Source organism: Sciurus carolinensis, chromosome 3, assembly GCF_902686445.1.
Source record: "Sciurus carolinensis chromosome 3, mSciCar1.2, whole genome shotgun sequence".
NCBI classification, from domain to species: domain Eukaryota; kingdom Metazoa; phylum Chordata; class Mammalia; order Rodentia; family Sciuridae; genus Sciurus; species Sciurus carolinensis.
The window spans coordinates 100,510,139-100,532,112 of NC_062215.1; the positions used below are offsets into that span (position 1 = coordinate 100,510,139).

General features: G+C 42.0%; 1 protein-coding gene across 10 annotated transcripts in view; it reads left to right on the forward strand.

Annotated features, from left to right (window-relative positions):
- Window positions 1-10,345: 10,345 nt before the first annotated feature.
- Lypd6b (LY6/PLAUR domain containing 6B) overlaps window positions 10,346-21,974 on the forward strand; it is a 190,007-nt gene continuing 178,378 nt past the window's right edge. For 9 of the 10 annotated variants that reach the window (XM_047547354.1, XM_047547358.1, XM_047547356.1 and 6 more), the window contains exon 1: window positions 10,346-10,418. The gene's annotated coding sequence lies outside the window, so the exon portion shown is untranslated. The remainder of the gene's footprint in view (window positions 10,419-21,974) is intronic. The other variant, XM_047547363.1, reaches the window with a different exon arrangement.

Genomic DNA, 21,974 nt, shown 5'->3' on the forward strand with positions numbered 1-21,974 from the left:
TCTTTGCCTTAATCAATTAAAAATGGAAAGGATGAATGCCAAGTGAATGGTTAATAAGTGTTATTCAGGGCACTGCAAATGGCTTGCTCTCATGATATTTTACCCATCTTTCTTGAAATTATTCTCCAAAGAACTCAGGAGAGGCAGTTTGCAGATCTAAAATTGTTAGAGGTGGCTTACATAGTAAACTCCAAGCGTGGTGGATGAATATTCAGGCTGAAGCCTGTCTGAGATGAGAAAGCAGGCCTCTGAAAGAACCAGATTACAAAGCCGATTTCAATATCAATGAAAACGACCCCCACAGATCTCTGCAATGCAGTAGGGCGCCTTGACAGCTCCTGCAAGCCTTTCTTGAGATTTCCTGGTCCCTCAAGCTCTGAAGTTTGCTGGGGCTTTGCCTCGGAAGCATAGAGCTGGAGCATCTGTGGGACAAAATGAAACTGAAGCAATAATCTGCAAAGGCGAAATCTGGTGGTGTGTGTGGCACATTTAATTCTAGCACTTGTGACAGGCTACATCTTGTAATTCGTCTTATGTACATAATGCATTGAACAGAGGTAGAAGACCTCCCTCATGACACATGAGATGAGAAAAGGCATCCTGAGCCATGGGATTTGTAACTTTCCCTATGGCATTTGGTAGTTTTTCATCCAATTTGCAAAGAAACCACCAATTTCTGTGTTTAGTTGGGCTCAAAATAATTCTCAAAATTTGCAGGTTACTTGTTGAAGTCTTTCCACTTGCAGCACCCTGTGTGGCAAATGCTGGGATTCCCATTTGCTCTGCTTCCTTATTAAAAATGAGTTGCTGTTTGGGAGTCCCAGGTGACGCCCTCTCCCTTCTAGCACTTTCCAGATCCTCACCATTCCCCATGACCAGACTGCAAATGATTGTCATAGTGCAGCTTTTCAAAGAGATTGGCCTACAACAAAATGTTATTCCTTCAGAATGTGTAAATGAATTAGAGAAATTGACAGACTTGTTCCGGATGACATGTAACAGCATTGGAACCTTGAAGTATTCAGAAAGTGGCAGTAAGCAGTCAATTAATTCGAGAGACTATTCTGGCTGTGTGCCAGATACTGTTTTAAGTGCTTTACATGTATTAATCCATCTAATCCTCCTAATAACCCATGAGGTAGGCACCATTATCTCCCTTCTGCAGATGAGGAAAGAGCACAGAGTGGTTAAGTAGCTTGCCCAAAGTCTCACAGCTGGTAAGAGGAGGAGCCAGGATTTAAACCCATATGATCCAGTTCTAAGGTTGTGTTCTCAACGGCTAAAATATTGCTAAAATATCTCAGAACTGTTTGGGTGTGTGTGTGTGTATGTATGTGGTGATAATCAGCAACCAGCCCAAAAAACACTTAAACTCTTTTGTAAGGAATTTATACTAAATTCAGGTGTGGTGATTCATACTTGTAATTCCAGCTACTGGAGGGGCTGAGATAGGAGGATCACAAGTTCTAGGCCAGCCTTGTCAACTTAGGGAGGCCCTATCTCAAAATACACTAAAAAGGACTGGGGATGTAGCTAAGTGGTAGAGTGCCCGTGGTTCCTAATACAAATAAATAAATAAATAAATTATACAAAACTTTATACCTTTGTGACTTTCATGGGAATCTAAGATACTTACATTTGAATTAGTTTAATCAAACAAATGCATCTAGGAAAGAAAAATGAAGGCTGAAGGCAGATGCCTCCCAATGGGTTCCTGATAAACCAACCTGCAGGGCTTCTCCAGTATCTGCATCTCAGTAGTGCCCTGTCCTCCTCAAGATCTTGTTCCTACCTAGCACACTTGGAAAAGGAGCAGCAGTTGCTTCTGTCAGTGTGCCGACTTCATCATGCAAATTTAACATATTATCCATGTGACTTTTTTTGTCCTCAGAACATTAATTATCTGTTTGCATTTTAAAATATGTCACCTCTGCTTCTTAAGTGAGACTATCAGTGCTCTCTTGTGCCATCTCAACAGGCTCTCAGGGAAGGTCTAAATAGCATAGGATGGGTGTTCCCTCATCTCCAGGGATGTGTGAGGCCTTGTGGACGCTATTTAGGGGGCCCTGGTGAAAAGGGCTGCCCCCTATTCTTTCCTGGCCCTGTCATAATGATTAATAGGCTCTCGATTTAGAGCTTTAGATTTTAGAAAAAGTAAACATGTCAGTCATGCCACACATGCATATGCAAGTCCAACCACAGAAGGGGGTAGAAATGGAAGTAGGGTTCCCTTATGGGCTCCCTGCTGAACCACTGACTCCCTTCCTTTGTGCCTTTCCTGTCAGGATGATTCTGCCAGGCTAAGCAGGGTTGGGAGGGACAGGCTGGTGGCAGATATAGTCTGGGTGACAGAATGTTAACTCCTTCAGTCGGTGCCACGTGGCGGTAGGCAGGCACTGTGACACCCTCTTCTGGGATGTGTACACCACAGTGTGCCCCTGGAGTATGGGCTGTCTGGCAGCTATACCACGGAGGATCTCCACACAGAAGGAACTGTGGACTTAGGACTTGGACTGACCCTAAGCTTCCTATCCACCAGCCAAGGGACTATGGTCAGGGTGTCTAACTACAGAGATTCAAGACCTCATCTTCACACCTGAGTTAAGGGAGATTTAGCCCACTGCCTTCTAGTCTTTACAGTGTCTTGTGGACATTAAATGAGAAATCGAAGGAAAATATTTGATAATAGTACTACTCAAAAAAGAGATTATTATCAAAAACTTCCTAGGAGGAGGTCATTTTATCCCAGACCCTATCTATTGCCTTATACCTCTCTGTACCAATACTTAGTGCGGAAGAGAAGAGGACCCACCGGGAATCATCTGATTCTACCCACTGAAATCAGATCTCCTGGTGGCCCTGGATTTAGGGTTCTTCCTTTTCCCAGTGTATCAGTCAGCTGGGGCGTAACAAAGCACCATAGGCTGGGAGGCTTAGGAATGGCACACTTCTTTCTCACAGTTCTGGAGGAGGCTGGAAGTTCCACACCAGTGTGGTCAGGTTCTGGGGAGAACCCTCTTCAAGATGCAGATGCCTGACTTCTCACTGTGTCCTCACACAGTGGAAAGGAGGGCAGGGCGCTCTGGGGTTCTAATTCCATTCACAAGGGCTGCACCCTCATAAATCCACTGCATCTACTTCTTCACCCTCTTTTCTCTTGGAGGAAAAGCTGCTCTTGCTGTTTCCTGTGTAGAGGATGTACCATACCTTGTGAATAACTGCAGTGAGTGGTTTCCACGCTGCCTTGTGGCTTTTCATACCAGAGGGCTCATCAGAACTCAAAGCCCTGACACTGGGTCATGAATCAAGTCCTTGCAATTTCCCATATGGGGAAGCGGAAGCTCAGTAATCACAGTTAGAGATGAAATCCCAGCAGGATCTTTGTAGGAGCTTAGCAAGTTCCCCAAAGGGAGATTAGAGATGCTCAGGAGTCATTTAGCCAAGCCTTACACAAAAGCACACTCAGTTTCTGCCAGCCTCTGGAGACACGACTGTTTTCTGTAGCAAACTCCACCTCCTACGGCCACAGACCAGAGGCAGATGCTCACTGCACAGTGTCAGGCAGCTCTGGCCTCTGCCTCTGGGCCTGTCACTCAGAAACATGTGATGACTATGATCATGGCCTTTGCTTTTTATGCATTAGTTCATTACAGACCACAAACCCATGAGAAACCCCAAATCCAAGAGGTAAGGTCACTTGTCCAAGGTCGCATTTTTAGTTTTGACCCTAGAGCTTAGGTTCCTGCTAATATAGCCCTTTGCTGGTCCATCCCAAAGGTCTGGGTTGGAAGCTACTGTCAAATGCTACTCCCAAATTCCCCTATGAGTTGTTGGAAGTAAATACTGTCTTTCGACTTAACCATATTGAGCATATATACAGGGGAGCTCTTAAAGAAATAGTACATCACCAACATTTAGAGTGGAAGAAAAGACATGGAGAAATTGCCTGGTAATTAACAGAAGAGAATAGAAGCCCTACCCATGAGGTCAAATGGCTCCCCTCATGCCATGCACGCTGTCAGAAGAGCCTACTCCCAGAAAACCCTGCTCAACTTAGGGATCATTCTGTTGCATCAGCCCTTGGCATGCAAAGATCAAAACTTGCAATGACAATGCAGAAGATCAAAGACATTGGAAGCCTTCCTGGCACAATTAGATCAAGAATTGATGTTAGTTGTGTAGACATGTTTTGCCACGGTCATTCCGTTGAGTGTATGCTATATGCCAGGAACCCCATGATCAAAAGTGGACCTTGGCAGTTTAAAGGTGGGTTCAAGAGCTCCCACTCTTCCTTTATGAACCAGATGCCTCAAGTTACCTCACCTTGTGACATAAAGCATCCTGTATTTTGACAGCTCACAATAATAGTGCTTCTTGTGCATTCTGGAATCTTTTACAAGGAATAGATAAGAGGTGCTGCTATTCTCCCTTTACATAGATGAAGAAACCAAGGCACAGAGAGGGTAAGTGAGCTGCCCAACAAAACAGCTAGTAGGTGGTGGAGGTGGCTGCAGATTCCATTTTCCTAACCGTGAAGTTGTAGTTCCCAGGGCTGCATGGTTGCCAGGGAGCATAGAGAAATGGAGCTCAAATCCTGCTTTGCTCCCATATCAGAGCTTACTTCAGGTCTAAGTTGCCTCTTAAAAGAGCAGTTGAAATTTGCCCTCTGCAAAAATGCTAGCACCCATTCATTCTTTCAACAAATATTCGAGCACCTATCTGGCACTCAGCACAGCTGGGGAGAGGGGAATAAGACAAGAGAGAGTCTTCATTTCCTTAGAGGCAAATTATAAACAAGTCAAGAGCAATTTCTAAGATGATTTTGTATATTCAAGTGCTGCAAAGAAAATAGTCAGGTGGAAGTTCAGGGGAATGAACAAAGTCACCACCAATGCCAAGATCTGGAGAAATGTTGCAAACAGAGGAGACCGCAGGTGCAAAGGTCTGGGGCAGGGAGTCTGCCTGGCGTGTCTTATTTTACACAAAGAATTTTCTCCACAGCGGTATGGAAAAGCCATCCTTCATCTGCTTACCAAAGTAGAACGATGATTAGTATGTTGGTGCTGTCTTCAAAAACAAGAAGTAAAAACAAAGGAAAGAAAGGAAAGGAAAGGAAAGAAAGGAAGGAAGGAAGGAAGGAAGGAAGGAAGGAAGGAAAGAAAAGAAAGAGAAAGAAAGAAAGAAAGAAAGAAAGAAAGAAAGAAAGAAAGAAAGAAAGAAAGAAAAGAAAAGAAAGATAAAATAATCAAGAATTTCTCTCCTGGATTTAGAAGTAATAAGACCAGAGGCTGGGGGTGTAGCTCAGTACAGCGCTTGCCTACCACATGCAAAGCCCTGGGTTTGATTCCTGGTATCACCAAACACACATGAAAAAACAGCACCGAAAGGCATTTGAATAGTTTTGTGAGCAGAGCATAAATTGGTAGCCCACGTTTCAGCACTTGTTCTGTAATCCAAGTCAAAGAGGCGAGTACATCCCTAGCTGATGTGTTTTAAATAGCCAAGCAAATTCACACTGGTTCACAGACTCTGCATGTGGAAAGAATAATACTGAGGGATAAATATGGAAAAGCTGATTAGCTGCTCAGCCTCAGGGTCAAGTACAGACTCAAGGGGTCCACCTGCATCTTTTTATCGTCTTCTTCTCAGAAAAATGGAGCCACTGCAGTATGTCACCTTGGAAATTCTGCTTGCTGGACTAGTACGTGAGATGTATGTCCAAAATACTTTGGGAAGGTTATTTTAACTTTTTGCTACATCAGGACTCTGTGATTGGTGAACATCAAAACCCCAAAGAAACACACACATCCTTGCTTGCCCTTGGTAAGCATCCAGAGAGTTTCACCAGTCAGGAAGGGGCGATTCTGGCCTTCTGTCTGATCATTCCTCAGCTGATTTTTCTGGGTGTCCCTGAGAATCACTTTGACAAGCATCCTCCCCACAGCAGTGGCCTGCCTTGAGTCCAACTCAGCTCCTGCCTGGAAGGAGCTGGTTCTCACTGTGGGGCCTGCAGGACTCGATGACACTAGATGGAGAGTCCCTGGGAAGACGTGCTCAGTGTGTCATCAGCCTGAGGGTTAAGGAAGTGGGACTCAACATCTACATTTTTGTGGGATGTCCCTTGAAGGAGTTAGCTGAATAGCCTCAGCTGTTCAAATAGTGGTGCCGGATGCCATGTCAGGTGTGTGTGTGTTTGTGTGTGTGTGTGTTTGTGTGTGTGTGTGTGTGTGTGTGTGTGAGAGAGAGAGAGAGAGAGAGAGAGAGAGAGAGAGAGAGAAAGAGAGAGAGAGACCTTCCTGTTGGAGTGAAGTAGAAGTACAAGTAATTCTCTTAAGAAAGTTCTAGGCATCTTTGAAATGTAACAGCTATGACTGCAATTCTTATTTTCCTTTTTGGAGAAGTGTGATTTTAAGAATGCCCCTGTGTGGGGCTGGAGTTGTGGCTCAGTGGTTGAGTGCTTGCCTGGCATGTGTGAGACCCTGAGTTCAATACTCAGCACCACATATAAATAAATAAAATAAAAGATCCATTGACAACTAAAAAAATTCTTTTTAAAAAACTTTATGTATGAAAAAGAGAGTGCCCCTGTGTAAAGCAGGGTTTTGAGATAGAGTGTCATTTTTCTTCCTGTGTTTCAGTGGATGAAGGCTTGACTTAGAGAGGAGGTCCCTTGACCTATGTGTTTCAGGCTGTCTTGATCCCTGGGCCTATGTCCTCACTTGTGAATGAGGAGGGGGATGGGCTGAGTTTTCCCAGGCTTGCCAATAGGTGGGAAGCCCTGGAATTGCTTGTTCAGAAACCACTCTGCTTTCCTGAATCAGAATTTCCAGGAGGGATCTGTGTCCTTGGTAGTGCCGTGGTGATCCTGTCCTCAAGGCTGTTTGAGATTCAGGCTTACATAGCCTCTAAAACAAATCTTTCTGCTTCCAAACCCCTGGCTAATCTGGAAGGCAGTGACTCCTATTTTTCAGACTCAGACATTTTTGCAAACTAAGGACAGCTGTGGATGCTCTCTTTAGGAAAATTAAAAAAAAAAAAAAATGTAGACACAAAATAAGAAAGCTTGTTGCAGGGTGTGGGGTCCTTGATTGAGAATTCCTACTCTAGGGTCAAGGTTCAAAAGAGAATCTAAGGGGCTAAGGATGTAGCTCAGTTGTAGAACACTTGCCTAACACAAGCAAAGCCCTGAGTCCAAACCCCAGCACAGCACGAAATTAAGAATAAATAAATAAAAATCTGTTTTGGGCTGGAGATATAGCTCAGTGGTAGAGTACTTGTCTAACATTCATGAGGCCATGAGTTCAATCTCCAGCACCTAGAAATAAAATAAAAAAAAGAACCTAAGCATTTAGAATCATGCCTTGTACAAAGTAGCTGCTCACTAAAGGTTAGTTATTGTTCTATGTATGTCTCCCAGCTTTTCTGTGATATACTATTATTATTTTGTAGAGGAGGAAACTAAGGCATACAGAGATTAACAGACTTTGTAAATGGTGGCTGGATTTGAACACAAATAGTCTCTTTCTAGAGCCAGTGAATTTAGTTCCAGGTTGTCTAAGAAAGTGATTATCAATTTTGTTTATTTGAATTCATGCTCTCTCTGCCCTAATATTTTTGACTATTTCACTATAGTATTCCTATATTAGTTATAATTAACTGAGCTGCTACTATGTTCCAGGAATGTTATATATATTGTTTCATAAAAAGTTTTCTCAGAAAATAATATACAGCATTAATGTACACTTTGAGTTCTAAATAAGGGTAGAAAGAATTAGGCAGGTAAATAAATCCTGAGGCTCAGATATATATGTATGTGTGTGTGTGTGTGTGTGTGTGTGTGTGTGTATACATATAATTATAGCCTCTTTGGATAATTTCTTTGTCATGATACCATCAGAGAACTAGAAACAGAGAAGAAACTGAAGATTTCCAAGTTCAAATATCATTTTCTTAGGTACCAGCAGGAAATAGTAACAAACTCAGTCATTTGCAAGAATTAATTGGCACTTTAATATCAAAATAAATCATATCCTGGCCCTCTCTGCACTGTCAATCTGGCACCCATTAATGACAGATGAAGTATCGAGCAGTCATTTTGTGCTGATAGTTGGCTCAAGCACTTCTGCATTATTCTACTTAAACTTATAACAGTATTAGACTTTCATACTTCACTTTCAAGCAGAGAACTTCAAGCAGAGAGCTTGTCTGATTTTGTGGCTGCATGTTTTCCAAGTGGGAACATTGGGGAACAATTGAGGAACAGTTGGGGAACAATTGCCCAAAGCGACTCAGCAAGTTCAGAACAGACACACAGACACATACAAGGCAAGCGTGTGAGAGAGTACGAGTGTGTGCGTGCAAGGAGCACTAGAGCAGAACCTGCGTCTTACTAAAGTTTCTCAGGCCTTTCCGGGTGGCATCACTTACCAGAGGTTGGCCCAGCCAAGATCACACACAGCAGGAGGATCCCAAATCACAGGGGATCACGGGCTCTATTGAGGGAAACCAGAACATAAAAAGGGCTGGGCCCATTTGGCCTGGGTGAGACTGAGCGGCTCCCTTGCTTAGCCCCACCTACTGGTACAAGTGGCAAGGGTAGGCTCTATCACAGCCTCACCCTGGGACACCAGCCTCCCCACCCACCGTGCAGGGAGTGGCAGCTGTGGTAGGGCACACCTAGGTGGGGCATCCAGGTTGGCCTAGCTCAGTGTGCCTTGACCAGCCAGGTAACAACAGATCTTAAACACTCATTGATGTGGGACCCCCTGATGACAGAGGGGTCCAGGTCTTAAAAGTGCTGGGCCTATGAGAGGAAGGGTGGAGCTTGGCCCTGACTTCACCTTAGTAGAGAATTTCAATTTTGGTCTTGGGGGTTTAATGTCTAGACCTAGAATTGTCCCGAAATACTTAGAGGAAGGAATGTTCTCCATGCAACTTGAAAGTTGTACAGTGTTTCCTATGGTACATTTGGGAAAGATTTCTTTCATGAGTCCATAAATGAAATCAATGCATGAGTGGGAACATCACACACACGAGCAGGTGTGTGTGTGTGTAGGTGCTCGGGCAGTAAGGCCATTTCTTTGTTAAGTGGAACACTTAAAAAATATGCCACTGTTTTTGAACCTGTCAGGGACCTCAATAAATGCTAATGGCTTAGATCACACTTGACCTAAGATACCTGGAAAGATTAGGACAGAGGTCTCAGCAGAGGACCAAACCCACACCTTGATTTTGCAGAAGTTCTGCTTCCACTCAAGTTTTCCTGGCTGAGGGCCCCACCAGCTCCTCAGGACTTCAGGCCACTCTTGTTCTTTTTAGAGATGTGAATTTGGGCCTCAGATTCAGCTCTGCTATCAGCTGTGGGATCTTGGATCATTTCCCCAAACTCAGGCCTACATTCCCACCACTGTAAGGTTGGCAAGACAGAGTTCCGCTGTCTGTGACATCTACCTAAAGATTTGCTGGACCACTTATGAAGGTGCCCTGGGAGTATAACCCTTCCATAAGCCAGTTGCCTGGCTGGCAGTGTGTGGGAAGAAACAATATGGAAAGGGTGGCCTCAAAGCCAGGCAGCTTGACTCTGGGCTTTCAAATGATACGGTAGTAGTGATATGGGAGCAAATTTGGGTTGGGGGCTAGCTTGAGTCTGGGCTCTAAAGACTGGGCCACATCTTGCTGTTCTTCAGTATGAACTGAGCACCTACTCTGTCCTGAGTTGTTCAAGGTTCTGGAGAGTCAACAGTGGAAAGGCACAGGTTCCCGCCCTCCTTGAGCTTACGATCCAGGAGCGGGAAAGACATCACTATCTAATATTATCTTACTGACAACTTAATGTCGCTATTTTAGAAAGGGGAGAAGTTATTTGAAGGGTCGGTGAGGTGTAAATGGGGGTAGAATGGAATGGTCCAGAAAGGTCTAAGTTCTTCCGGTTCTGAACTAACTCACCTGTACCCTCGGGCCCATCATTTTCGCCCCTGAGGGTCTTTGCTCTTCATTTCTTCATTCCACAAAACAAGGGGCTGCACTCATTCTCTTCGTGCTTGGTTGGGTCTGACTCACAGTCTCTGTTCATTTTCTGAGCGGGTCAGACTGGAAGGGAACAGGCTTCTCGCTGACTCCCAAGCACTAAGTCCCAGGTGTCACCTAACACGCGGCCACCCGGTGGGGTCCCTTCGACCCCACCTAGGACTCTTAAGGTTTCCCGGTGGGGCCGGGATCTGGGGCTGCTTCCTCGCGGGCGGGGCTCACCTGTCGCGGGCCGGCCCCCTCCCGGGCGCCCCAGGTGGCTCGGGGCGGGGAGGAGCCGCGCCCCGCCCCGCGCGGCCGCAGCCAGCGCCAGCCCCCGGCGGGCGAGCTCGGAGCCGGGGCCCGGAGCGAAGCGAGGGTGCGGAGAGGTCCGGCGGGCACGGACCGCGCAGGTGAGCGGGACCGGCGCACCGGGCCGCGGGCGGTGGTGGGTTTGGGGACCGCCGACCGGGCACCGGGGCCCTGCGGGGCCGCGCGGCTGCGGCGGGCAATGCGCTGCGCCCCGCCCCGCGCGCCGCGGGAGCCCGGAGCTCGCCCAGCCGCGGCCAGCGGAGGGGTCGGGGTCCCACCGCCGCCTCGCTGTGTGCAGCTGGCATCTAGAGCCGGCGGGGCAGGGCCCGAGTTGCACGGGTCTTTAAGTTCCCAGGGCGCCGGGGCCGGTGACTTTGACGGCTCTGGAGAGGGAAAGAGAGGCTGGGGGCCAAACTACTGCGGAGAGCGCAGAGCTGTCCTGGGGTCAAGGCCGATCTGAAGCCCGCGGCCAGCGAGCTCCCGCCTTTCTCTCTGCGGCGCTTTACCAGCGCGGGTGTCGCTGCTCCCCCTGCCTGGCTCTTCACTTTTGGTGTTAAATAACCGACCAACACATTGACTATTTACCTGGGGCTTCTGAAACCGCGCCGGCTGGCGAGGCTGCTTTGACTCCGGGGGCTTAGGTAGTAAGACTGCAGATCTGTGTGCTCTGGGGCGTTGTGGGGTCTCGGGTGGTGGAAGGGTACTGTTGTTCACCTCCCAGGGCCTGACCATCCGAAAGTGATAAAGTGGGAAAAGTCCAGAGTGGTGTTTACATTCCCAGTTACTAGCTCTGTGACCTTGAGCAAGTTACTTAACTTCTCTGAGCCTGTTTCCTAACGATGAAATAGGTATTATAATCTTACGATAGTCTTAAATTACATGACCTGCACACTGCTTCCCACACTGCGTGATGAAGGTTCTCTCCTTTTTTACCCTCATGTGCTAATGTAACTCTTAATGCCTCCCTGGGCCCCTGCGATTTTCTGAAAAGAAGTGGGATTCAGAAGACCCTTAAGAGAGATACACGATGCTGATGGGGTGCATTGAGGTGGGCCTTCTTTACCTCTCTTGACTCTCTCCGGGCTGATCTTCCACTAGCTGCCAAGATTGAGAGATGCCAGCGCACAGGTCCTGCTTTTACCAGTCTGTGCTCATCATCATTACCAACCCTGTCAGAATTCTTTGGATTGGGTTTTGGTCACTTGAAATTTGCCTTATGCAATGTGGAAATTGACTGGATCACATAAATGAAAAGGTGAGGGCTCTGATTTCCAGTATAGCTAGAACCATAGGGTTCCAGGGCTATGGTAAGATGATGATACCTATTTTATCTTTAGGTAACAGGCTCAGAGAGGTTTAAGTAACTTGCTCAAGGTCACAGAGCTAGTAACTGGAAATGTAAACACCACTCTGGACTTTTCCCACTTTATCACTCTCGGATGGCTAGTTCCCTCTTATACACATCTTAGCTCTTTTCCCCTTTGTTTCATCTACTGGGAGGGGGGTTTGGGGGGAGACTGATTGATTTTCTATTTCCTCAATCCTTTTTATCAAATCATAGATCCACTGGACAAAAATGTGGCCTAGCCATCCCAACAGACAGAGAGTGGATTTCCACAAGAGAAGAGGGCCTATTAACCAAATCCACCAGAGCCTGGAAGGATTAGTTCAGCCACTGCCATAGTCCTATCTCAACTGCAGGGCATAGGGGTCCGGGACAGTTCCCAAGGAGAAGTCTGAATTGTGGGCAGACAAAAATAGAACATGTCCATTGCATGTCACTGCCTTTTCTCACTAACACCTAAAGGAAGTCTGGAGTAGAGTGTAGACAGCCTGAGTGCCATTAATCTGTCAGTCAAGCCTCCACTCATTTATGCAACATTTAATGAGAGCACAGCCCAGGCCAGGGCCCCTGCTGAGGGGGAAAGGGCTTGCTTTGCGAAGCTCACAGTCTACTTCGAAGAATGGATGTACAGATCACAGTGTCAGATTGTTCATGGGCCTGGAGACATAGTCAGAACCTCCCAAGGAAACTGTTCTTGAGCTCTGAAGTGGAGCACTTTGGCTGTTGTAGGAGAAAAAGTTGAGGGGCTTTCTATAGGCCATGAGGTAGGGTATCAGTAAGCGTATTTTCTAAAGCAAGTAATGTGATTGAGGCTCATTTACTGTCTCTCATAAAGTATCTGGTGGGCTTAGTGGTTCAAAGCGGCATAGGTTTTCACTGACTTCTAGAAAATTCTCTTGACTTTCCCTGCCCTCCATAATGTGACTGGGACTCCATCCTGCCTTCATATGATAACATCCAAAGCAGAGAGGGAAGGACAGGGCTTATTTCTCAGCTTTCCTCTGGATGTGAAAAGACTATTTCCCAGAAGTTTCTTGTGCCTTTGGCCAGGTGTCATTTGCCACAGTGGTCACATAGCTACCTTTAAACCAGTGACTGGCAAAGGAAAAGAGGATAGCTATGATTGTTTTGGCTTCTGAAGCTGAGGGTGGGGCTCACCTTTCCTGAGCACACAAAGCTCCCCATGTGAACATAGTCAGAATTCTGCTAGCGCGAAAGAAAGCAAGGCTGCCTGTTGGGCTGTTGGGGGGCAGCCAACCGTGTCTCCCAAAGATGGCGACAGGTGATGAAAGACATGGCGTATATGGAAAAGCTGGAGAAGCTCAGTGCAAGAGGAAAACTCTGGGATGTAGCTGAGTGGAGGAAGGAGCAGAGGCTGGAGTAGAAGAAAGTCCAGCATGCCCAATGTTGGATTTCCTGTGGCTAAGAAGCATAAATCGTGGTCCTGTTTCTCAAAGACTTGGAGAAGGTTTTCTGAGTTATTGAGGGCCTTCAGAGTAATAGTGGCAGCAGCTCACCCTGCAGTGGTCACTCTGAAGGGGGTGGGATGGAGTGGAGGAGTGTCAGGAGGGACCAAATGTGAAAAGGCCTCACAGATGGTCCTGCCCAACCTCCTGCTGCCCATCATTCCCCAGAACCTCCCCAGTCCTCCTCTTGTTGCTTGCTCAAAATCATGACTTTGTTTCAGTATTGTTAGTCGTCTTCAGATGGACAGGCTGGGACTTGGTGAAGACACAATTAGTGAGTGGTAGATCCTGGATTAGGAAACAGTTTTCCTGACACTGAGGTCAATGAGTGACTGCTTTAGTAGTTGTGCTTAGCGGGAAACCAGCCTCTACCATGCACTGGCTTAAGTTACTTATTTTAGCCTGTTTTCATTTCAAGCATGAGTCAAATGCTACCCTTTGCTTCCACTTGATAGAGAGGACCGTGCTAGACATTTGGTGTTCAATTGAGCAACCAGATGTGCTCCTTTCCAAGATCTTTTCTCCTCAACATCTACTTAGCACAGAAATTGGCAAAAAGATCTGGTCACTAATCTTGGAAGGAAGAAGTGGGTGGGGGGCAGAATGTTTTGTTGCTGTTTTCTCCCCCCCCTTTTTTTTTTGTCACAGGGAATTGAACCCAGAGGCAACTTTACCACTGAGCCACATCCCCCCAGTCCCTATTTTAAAAATTTATTTTATTTTAAGGCAGGGCCTCACTAAGTTGCTGAGGGCCTTGCTAAATTGCTGAGGCTGGCCTCAAACTTGCAATCCTCCTGCTTAAGCCTTCCAGGTGACTGGGATTACAGGTGTGTGCTATGGTGCCTGACTCTTCTGCTGTTTTCATCAGCAGTACTGCCATGTGCAGGCAAGGATCACTGGAAGAATGTGAAGGAAGGAGGAAGAGAGATAGACCTAGGTCTGTCATTCATTCCACAAATATTTACTGGTTACCTTTGGTGTGTCAGATACTAGAAATCTCTCGTTTCCAGCAGAGAAATATGGCCTGACCAGGTATGATTTTGGGCAAAAAATGACAGGTGTTCACACGGAAGGTGTTAGTTAAATATTAAATCACTTGATCTCATAGGATATTTTTTCATGCAGAATTTCTTTGTTTTGTCTCATATTGTTCCTGCAGTGAATTACAGAAACATGGTACCAGGTGATGAGAAGTAAGTGAAGAAATATGAGTAAATAGGGTTATTTCATTCATCATCTTGTTCCAGAATTGTTTAGGTTTGATAGTAGGAGAAAAAAGAAGTATGGTGATGAAAAATGTGGTCATTCATGCTTAGCATTCATTATTTAAAAGATGAAAAATAAAATTCGAAGCTTCAGAGAATTGTAATTTTTTTTTAGCTGTTTAGAAAATCAATCTTACTTGATAGGAAAAACCATCTTTTGACTAAAGATTTATATGAAATTTATGTCCTGAGTTCAAAAAAAGCAATTTTTTTGTCATTATAATGTACATAGAAGATTAACAGGTAAAAGGTCTAATTTCAAATAATATGGTACAAATGAAAATTGATGAGAGTCCGTAGTTCAATCCATACCTGACTAGAAAAAAATATACAAATTTAAATAAAAATTAATAATATAAGAATGTTAAAGGGAGGTAATTTTGAATAGTTATTTATTTATTTTATGGCTTGTTTGTTTCCTTGTTGAGTTTTGTAGTGCTTTATATAATCTGGATATAGGTCTTCCATCAGAAATGTGATTTACTAATAATTACACCTAGTCTATGCTGATCTTTTTTTAAAAATATTTTTATTTTTTTGTTGGTACATTATAATTATACATAATAGTGGGCTGCATTATGCCATTTTCATACCTTGTGTCTTATCTTTTAATTCTCTCAACAATGTCAGTGTCTTTCTCAGAACAAACTTTTTAAAATGGGTTAAACTTTTATTGTATTTAAGAATTCTTTGCCTAACCAAAGTCTTGAAACATTTCCCTGTTTTCTCCTAGAAGTTTCAGTTTAATTTTTGCATGTAAGTGAATTCATCAGTTTTTAATTAATTTTTGTATATGGTGTAAAGAATAGGTCAAGGATTGACCCATCTAGTGCATGTTTTACTAGATTTATACTTTTAAGCATTTCATTTTCTGTGTTTCCATTGTTGTAGTATATAGTCATACAAAAATTTTTTTGCATTCTATGACCTTGCCAAGGTCACTTGTTTGTCCTGGTAGGTTTGTTTGTACATTCTGTGGGATTTTCTGCATAGAAAATCATGTCACCTATGAATAGAAATAGTTTTTTTTTTCTCTTCCAATCTGAATGCCTTTTATTTCTTTTGCTTGATTGTACTGGCGAAGAGTTCTAGTCCAGTGTTGAATAGGAGTGGTGACAGAGAACTTCCTTGCCTTGTGTCTCAACTTAGGGATGAAATAATTGGTCTTGCTATTCTAATAAGTATGGTACCGAGGTGTTATGCAGAGACCTTATGAGGTAAAGTCATTTCCCCTGTGTTTTTAGTTTGAATTTTAAATTTTATTAAATGCTTTTCCTCCATATGTTGACAGGGATTTTTCTTCATATTTAATATAATTATCCTGATTGATTCTCAAATATCGACCTACCCTAGCAATCCTGGGCTAAACTCGCCTTGGTTGTGATGTATTTTTGAAGAGATTATATAGAATTAGTATTATTTCCTTTTTCTGTTTGGTAGCCTTCACTGCTAAAACCATTTGGACCCAGAATTTTCTTTGTTGGAAGTTTTTTTACTACGATTTCTTTAATAGACGCAGACCTATTCAGGCACCTATTTCTTCTTGATGAGTTTTGGTATTTTGTATTTTTCAAGGAATTGATTTGCTTCCCCTAAGGTTTCAGCTTTATGGGCATAGCAATGTTTGTGGTGTTCCCTAATTATCCATTTATGTGCATAGGGGTTTGTAGCTATGTTCCTTTCATCATTTCTGATATTGGTAATTTGTGCCATCAATTTTTTTCTTATTATGTATACAAGTTTATAATTTTGTTGATCTTTTCAAAAATCCAGATTTTAAAAATTCCATGTGCCTGTTATTTTTCTCTTTGCAATTTCATTGTTTCTGCTCTTTTTTTAAAAATATCTTTCCTTTTCCTTGCTTTGGGTTCAATTTCCTTTTTTTCTATTTTCTTAAGGAGTAAACATATGTTGTAAATTTTCTTCTGTTGTAATATAAGCATTTAATGCTATTTATTTCCTTCTAACCATTACTTTAGCCTGCATTCCACAAGTTTGATGGGGTATTTTCATTTATTTTAAAATATTTTAAAATTTCCCTTGAGACTTCCTCTCGTCCTATGTGTTATTTAAAAGTGCATTTAGTTTAAAAATATTTAGGAACTTTTTAGAAGTCTTTATTCTGTTAATTTCTAATGTAATTCTACTTTTATCTCAATATAATTTGTATGATTTCTATTCTTTTAACTTTGTTTATGTTTGTTTTTTGGTCTAGAATATGGTCTGTCTTGGTGAATGTTTAGTGTGCACTTGAAGAGAACGTGTATTATACTGTTGTTGGGTACAATGTTCCAGAAATATCAATTAGGTCAAATTGCTTAATGGGGTTGTTTAGGTCTTTTGTGTTCTTAATGGTTTTTTGTCTACTTGTTTCATTAATAACTGAGAGAGGAATATTAGAGTCTCCCTCTAAAATTGTAGATTTTTCTATTTCTCTTCTCTATCACTTTTTGTTTCATGTATTTTGCCTGATAAGTTCATACACATTAAGAATTGTTATGCCTTCTTGGAAGATTGATCCCTTTCTTATTATGTAATATTCCTCTTCATTCACACTAGTATTCCTTGTTCTGGAGTCCACTTTGAGTGTTAGTAATACAGCTACTCTAATTTTCTTTTTGTTAGTGTTCATATTGTATATCTTGTTTCTATTATTTTAGCCTATATGTCTGTATAGTGAAGGTGGGTTTCTTGTAAACAGCATATAGTTGAGTCTTACTTTTTTGACCAATCTGACAGCATCTGTCTTTTAAGTAGTGTATTAGACCATTCACATTTATTATGATATTATTTTGGCTTAATTAAAATCTCCTGTTTTGTTAGCTGTTTTCTACGTGTTCCATCTGTTCTTTTGTCCTTTTCCTCTGTTACTTAAGCATTTATTGATTCCCTTTTATTTCCACTATGAATTTCTATGCCTCTTTCAAAATGTTTTGGTGATTTACCTAGAGCTAATATATATCTTTAATTAATGAGTCTACCGCCAAGTAATACCATTCTGTTTCGTGTGAAGTACAGGGGATATATAACAGTGCACTTCCAGTTCTTCTTTTCCATTCTTTGTGCTATTGTTGTCATCATTTTAAAGATATGTGCTATAATCAAACATTTCATTTTTACTTTAAACCAAGGATCAGCAAACTCAGTAAGGGTCCAGAAAGACTTCGGTACCATAGATGGTCTCTGTTGCAAATTTTTCTTTTCTTACACTATCCTTTAAAAATATAGAATTCTTAGCCACTAGATCACACTAAAATAGACAATGGGATAGATTTAACTTATAGGTCATAGTTGTCTGACTCTTGGTGTAAACAGTTAGCTTTTATAGGTATCTAAAATAATTTTATTTGATCTTTATTTATTTCATTTTCAGCAATTTCCATTTCTTTGCATATATCCAAGTTTCTGGTACCATATTCCTTCCTCCTAAACAACTTCATTTAACACGTATGATTGCACTACGTGTGTGACTCTGCACCATGTATAGAGGAAGAAGAAGTTGTGCTCCATTTGTGTACAATGTGTCAAAATGCATCCTCCTGTCATGTATAACCAATTAGAACAAATTAAAAAAATTAAAATGATTAAAAAAGAACTGCATTTAGCATTCTTACAGTGAATTCTCTTGGTTGTTTTTTTTGGGGGGGTCGAGGATAGACGTTATTTCTGCTGCATTATTGAAAAATATTTTCACTTAGTATAGAATTCTAGGTTGACAGTTTTTTCCTTTCAGCACTTTAAAGATGCTGCTTCATTTTTTTCTTACTTGCCCGCCTTTTGACAAGAAGTCTTCTGTAGTTATTATCTTTGTTCCTTTGTATGTAATGTTTCATTTTTCTTTTCATTGTATTCAAGATTTCCTTTTCAACTTTGGTGTTCAACTTTTGAATATGAAATTCCTAGGCTTGTGTGTGTGTGTGTGTGTGTGTGTGCGCGTCTGTGTCTGTCTGTGCATTTGCACACATGTGTACCTATGCTTGGTATTTATCCAGCTTGGTGTTCTTGAGATTTTTGCATTTGTGGTTTGGTATCTTTCATTAATTTTGGAAAATTCATAGCAATTCTTTCTTTTGTCTCATTTACTTTTTTTCCTTTTGAAATTTCAGTTGTATCTTAATTTAGAAGTATTCTTCATTTCTGTTACTATGTTTAGCCATAGAGAATTTCCATTTGATTTTTTCCTGTAGTTTCCATCTCTCTGCCAAAATTACCCATTTCCTAAAATGGATGATAGTCATATTGTCTACTCTTTCCAACAGGGTCTTTTACAGATAATTATGGTTATTTTGAATTCTGTGTGATAGCTTCAACATCTGTGTTATATTTGAGTCTGGTTCTATTTATTGTTATGTCTCTTGGCAGAGTAACTTTTTCTTGCTTTTCTTATGCACTGTAATAGTTTGTTAAGAATGAGACATTTTGGCAGGACCTTATAGATTGAAATAAATAGTTCTTATGTCTGGAAATGGGCATACCTTTCTATTTCTACTATGGACTTACTGTGAGGATTCATCAGCTTAGTCAGAGATGAACTGGATTTAACTTTTGTTGTTACTGCAGTTACCTCAGTGTACCCTGGATCAAACTCCTCTAATGATGCCTTGTGTTTAGCACTGGGACTGGTATACTAACAGGCTTTTCCCCATGTCTGCTCTGCTGTCAACTTTAGGTCTTTATTTTGCTCTGTGTCTCAGAGCAGCCTGACTGTATGCTCCTTCAGCTCGGCCTCTAGTGTTCCATTGCTGTTCATTACTTGATGCTCATTAGCCAACTAAGGTACATCTACCCTAGGTAAACAAATTGTCAGGTCTTGTCCCTTCCTGCAGGTGTGATTTCACCTTAGATTTTGGTCTAGTGTGTTATACTGCTCCCCCAGTTGTTTTAATGGATTTGAAAAAGCTATGAACTTGTAATTTATGTGGCTTTTTATTCATCATGAGCATGGGAGTGTTGCTCTTTTCAGCTCTATGCATCCTGGGCAGAAATCCAATGTCCTGATTGCATGTTTTCAAGCTCTTTTTTTTTTAATGATCTTCATGCAAAAACTTGATGTTGTTTTCCTTCACTCTGCGCTCTACAAAATATCATATACGCATTTCATACATATGAAATCAGTGTTTCTCAATCCTTACTTGGGAAGCATTAAAACAATACAAATTTTGGGCCCAGTGTCTCAATTGATGTATGTCAGGGTCTGGGCATGGGTGTGTTCTTTAAGCTCCCCAGCTGACTCTGATACTCATTTAGGCTGAGAAGCTCTGGTCTCAATATCACTTATAACCTATCCTTTCACAGAGGTGCTATTTCATAAGTGACCAAATTAAACTTCAGACTGTTTACTTTCACTTGTGGTATTGTTTCTCTCCTAATTGTGTCTTCTGTGGTAGTGAATTGCCTGTGATCTAAACTGACAGGAAATTTAAGAGGTCATCTCATTTAACTTTCCACTGCTTATGTGAATACCCTCTATGACAATCAATGGCTTGGGTGCTACTTGAAGTTTTTCAGGAACTGGAAACTCTCTGTCATTCATAATAACACAGCCCATTGTGGGAGAGTTTTACTTGTTAGAGGTGCTTTCCTTCTATAGAATTGAAATGTCCCCTTCTATAAGCTACCAAATAATTTGTCTAACTTACTCCTTGCAAACTATTTGGAAGAAATCCATCGGTATGACCCAGAGTCTGTGTATACATGTTTGTGCCTATGTGCACGCGCACACACACACACACACAGACACACACATACACATACATCCACCCGTACATGCAGTTTATGAAACAACACTCACCGTAAGTCTTGTATTCCCTAAACTGATTTCATGATACACCAATAGTTGCTTCTTGCAATATGAAAAATGCTTGCCCAGCCAATCTTCCACTGGACATGTTTTCAAACGTTTCAAAACAGCTCCCCTGGCACCTGTATTTTGGGGTCTGCTGTAATGCTGATTCCTCCAGTAGCATTTCCAGCCTCTCCTGCCCTGGTCAAGTTTATGCAGTAGGTCTGTGGCAGGTGCTGGGTGAGGTATCAAATAATATTCTATAGCCATGACCTGCTGGAGGGTCCAGGATGTGCAAGATGAGTGTCATTGAGTCAGATGGTGGGTAAGTGCTCTTGGAAGTCACAGATGGGAGAAAGGTCATATATGGAGTGGAAGGTACTCAGATGTGGGTAGAACTCGAAGGGAGAAGAAAGGTATTTTAGTAGTCTCCAAGTTCTCTAATTCACTGTCTCTAGGAGTGACCTGGATCCACAGGATCTGAGAGAAACTTTAGGTTAGAAATAAAGAAGAAATCTAATTTATATTGTTTCTCTCTCTCTCTCTTTTTTTTTTTTTTTTTTCTTGCAGTGCTGGGGATTGAACCCAGGGCCCTGTGCTTGCCAGGCAAGCACTCTACCAACTGAGCTATGTCCCGAGCCCTAATTTATATTGTTTCTATGGACTAAGATGTCAAAATATTGTGTAAAAGCTGGATAGGGTTGGGGTTGCATCTCAGTGGTAGAGCGCATGCCTAGCACATGTGATGCCCTGGGTTCGATTCTCAGCACCACATAAAACATAAATAAAATAAAGGTATCATGTTCATCTACAGCTAAAAAATTTATTTAGAAAAAGCTGGATATTGTTGATGTCATGATTAAAACATGTCATTCATTTTTGGACTATTTTACTGTGGTAGAAAACAAGGATGGAAGTATACTATGGAAAAAATATATATTCTGTGTGTGTGTGTTTGTGCCTGCACAAGGTGTGGGAACCACAGTTCTTAAGCAACTACAAGAAGAATCAGAACAAAGATGAGGGCTGTGAGTGATTCATTGCTGTGCCTGCACCCCAGGGCAGATGCTGCTGGTACTGAGAAATGCATATTATCCATTTCTCCTAGAATTCAGTGCCAGGATGGTGTTTATCTCCTGGAAGAATTGATGAACAGTGGAGATCTCTGTAATTCTTTGTATTTCTCCTTTTTCCTTGGTAGCTAGGAAGCCTGAAGCCAAATGTAAACATACTAAATTGCAGTGATAATTTTATTGCAAGTTCTAAGTATAAAGATTTCCTGTCTTAATGTGATTTCACCTTTTTTCAGACAACAGTTTTTACTTTTTTCTGATCACCCTGGTGATATATATTCGTCAGAAAAAATGTGGTTCCCACCCCGACTAGATATTTCCCCATGACACAGAAATAGTCACTATTTATGTCTTGGTCATAATCATTCTAATTTATATTCTGAGAATGTATGTGTATATGTATACATATATACGTGCATGTTACAAAAATGAAATGATACCTTTCACACTGTATTAAAACTCATTTTTAAAACTTAACATTTATAAACATTTTCTACACCATTAAATATTCCTGCACAGCATTATTTTTTAATGGATAGTATATTTCATCATGCGAATGTGTCTTGTTGCTGTACTTTCAGCTTGCATTTGGCTTTTTGCTATTATAAACAACTCTGTCATGTACATTCTTACAGCTAAATCTTTGAGCATATCCACAATTATTTTCTCTGAATAACTTTCTAGAAGTGACATAATTGAGTAGAGAGCTAGAATATATTTAAGGTT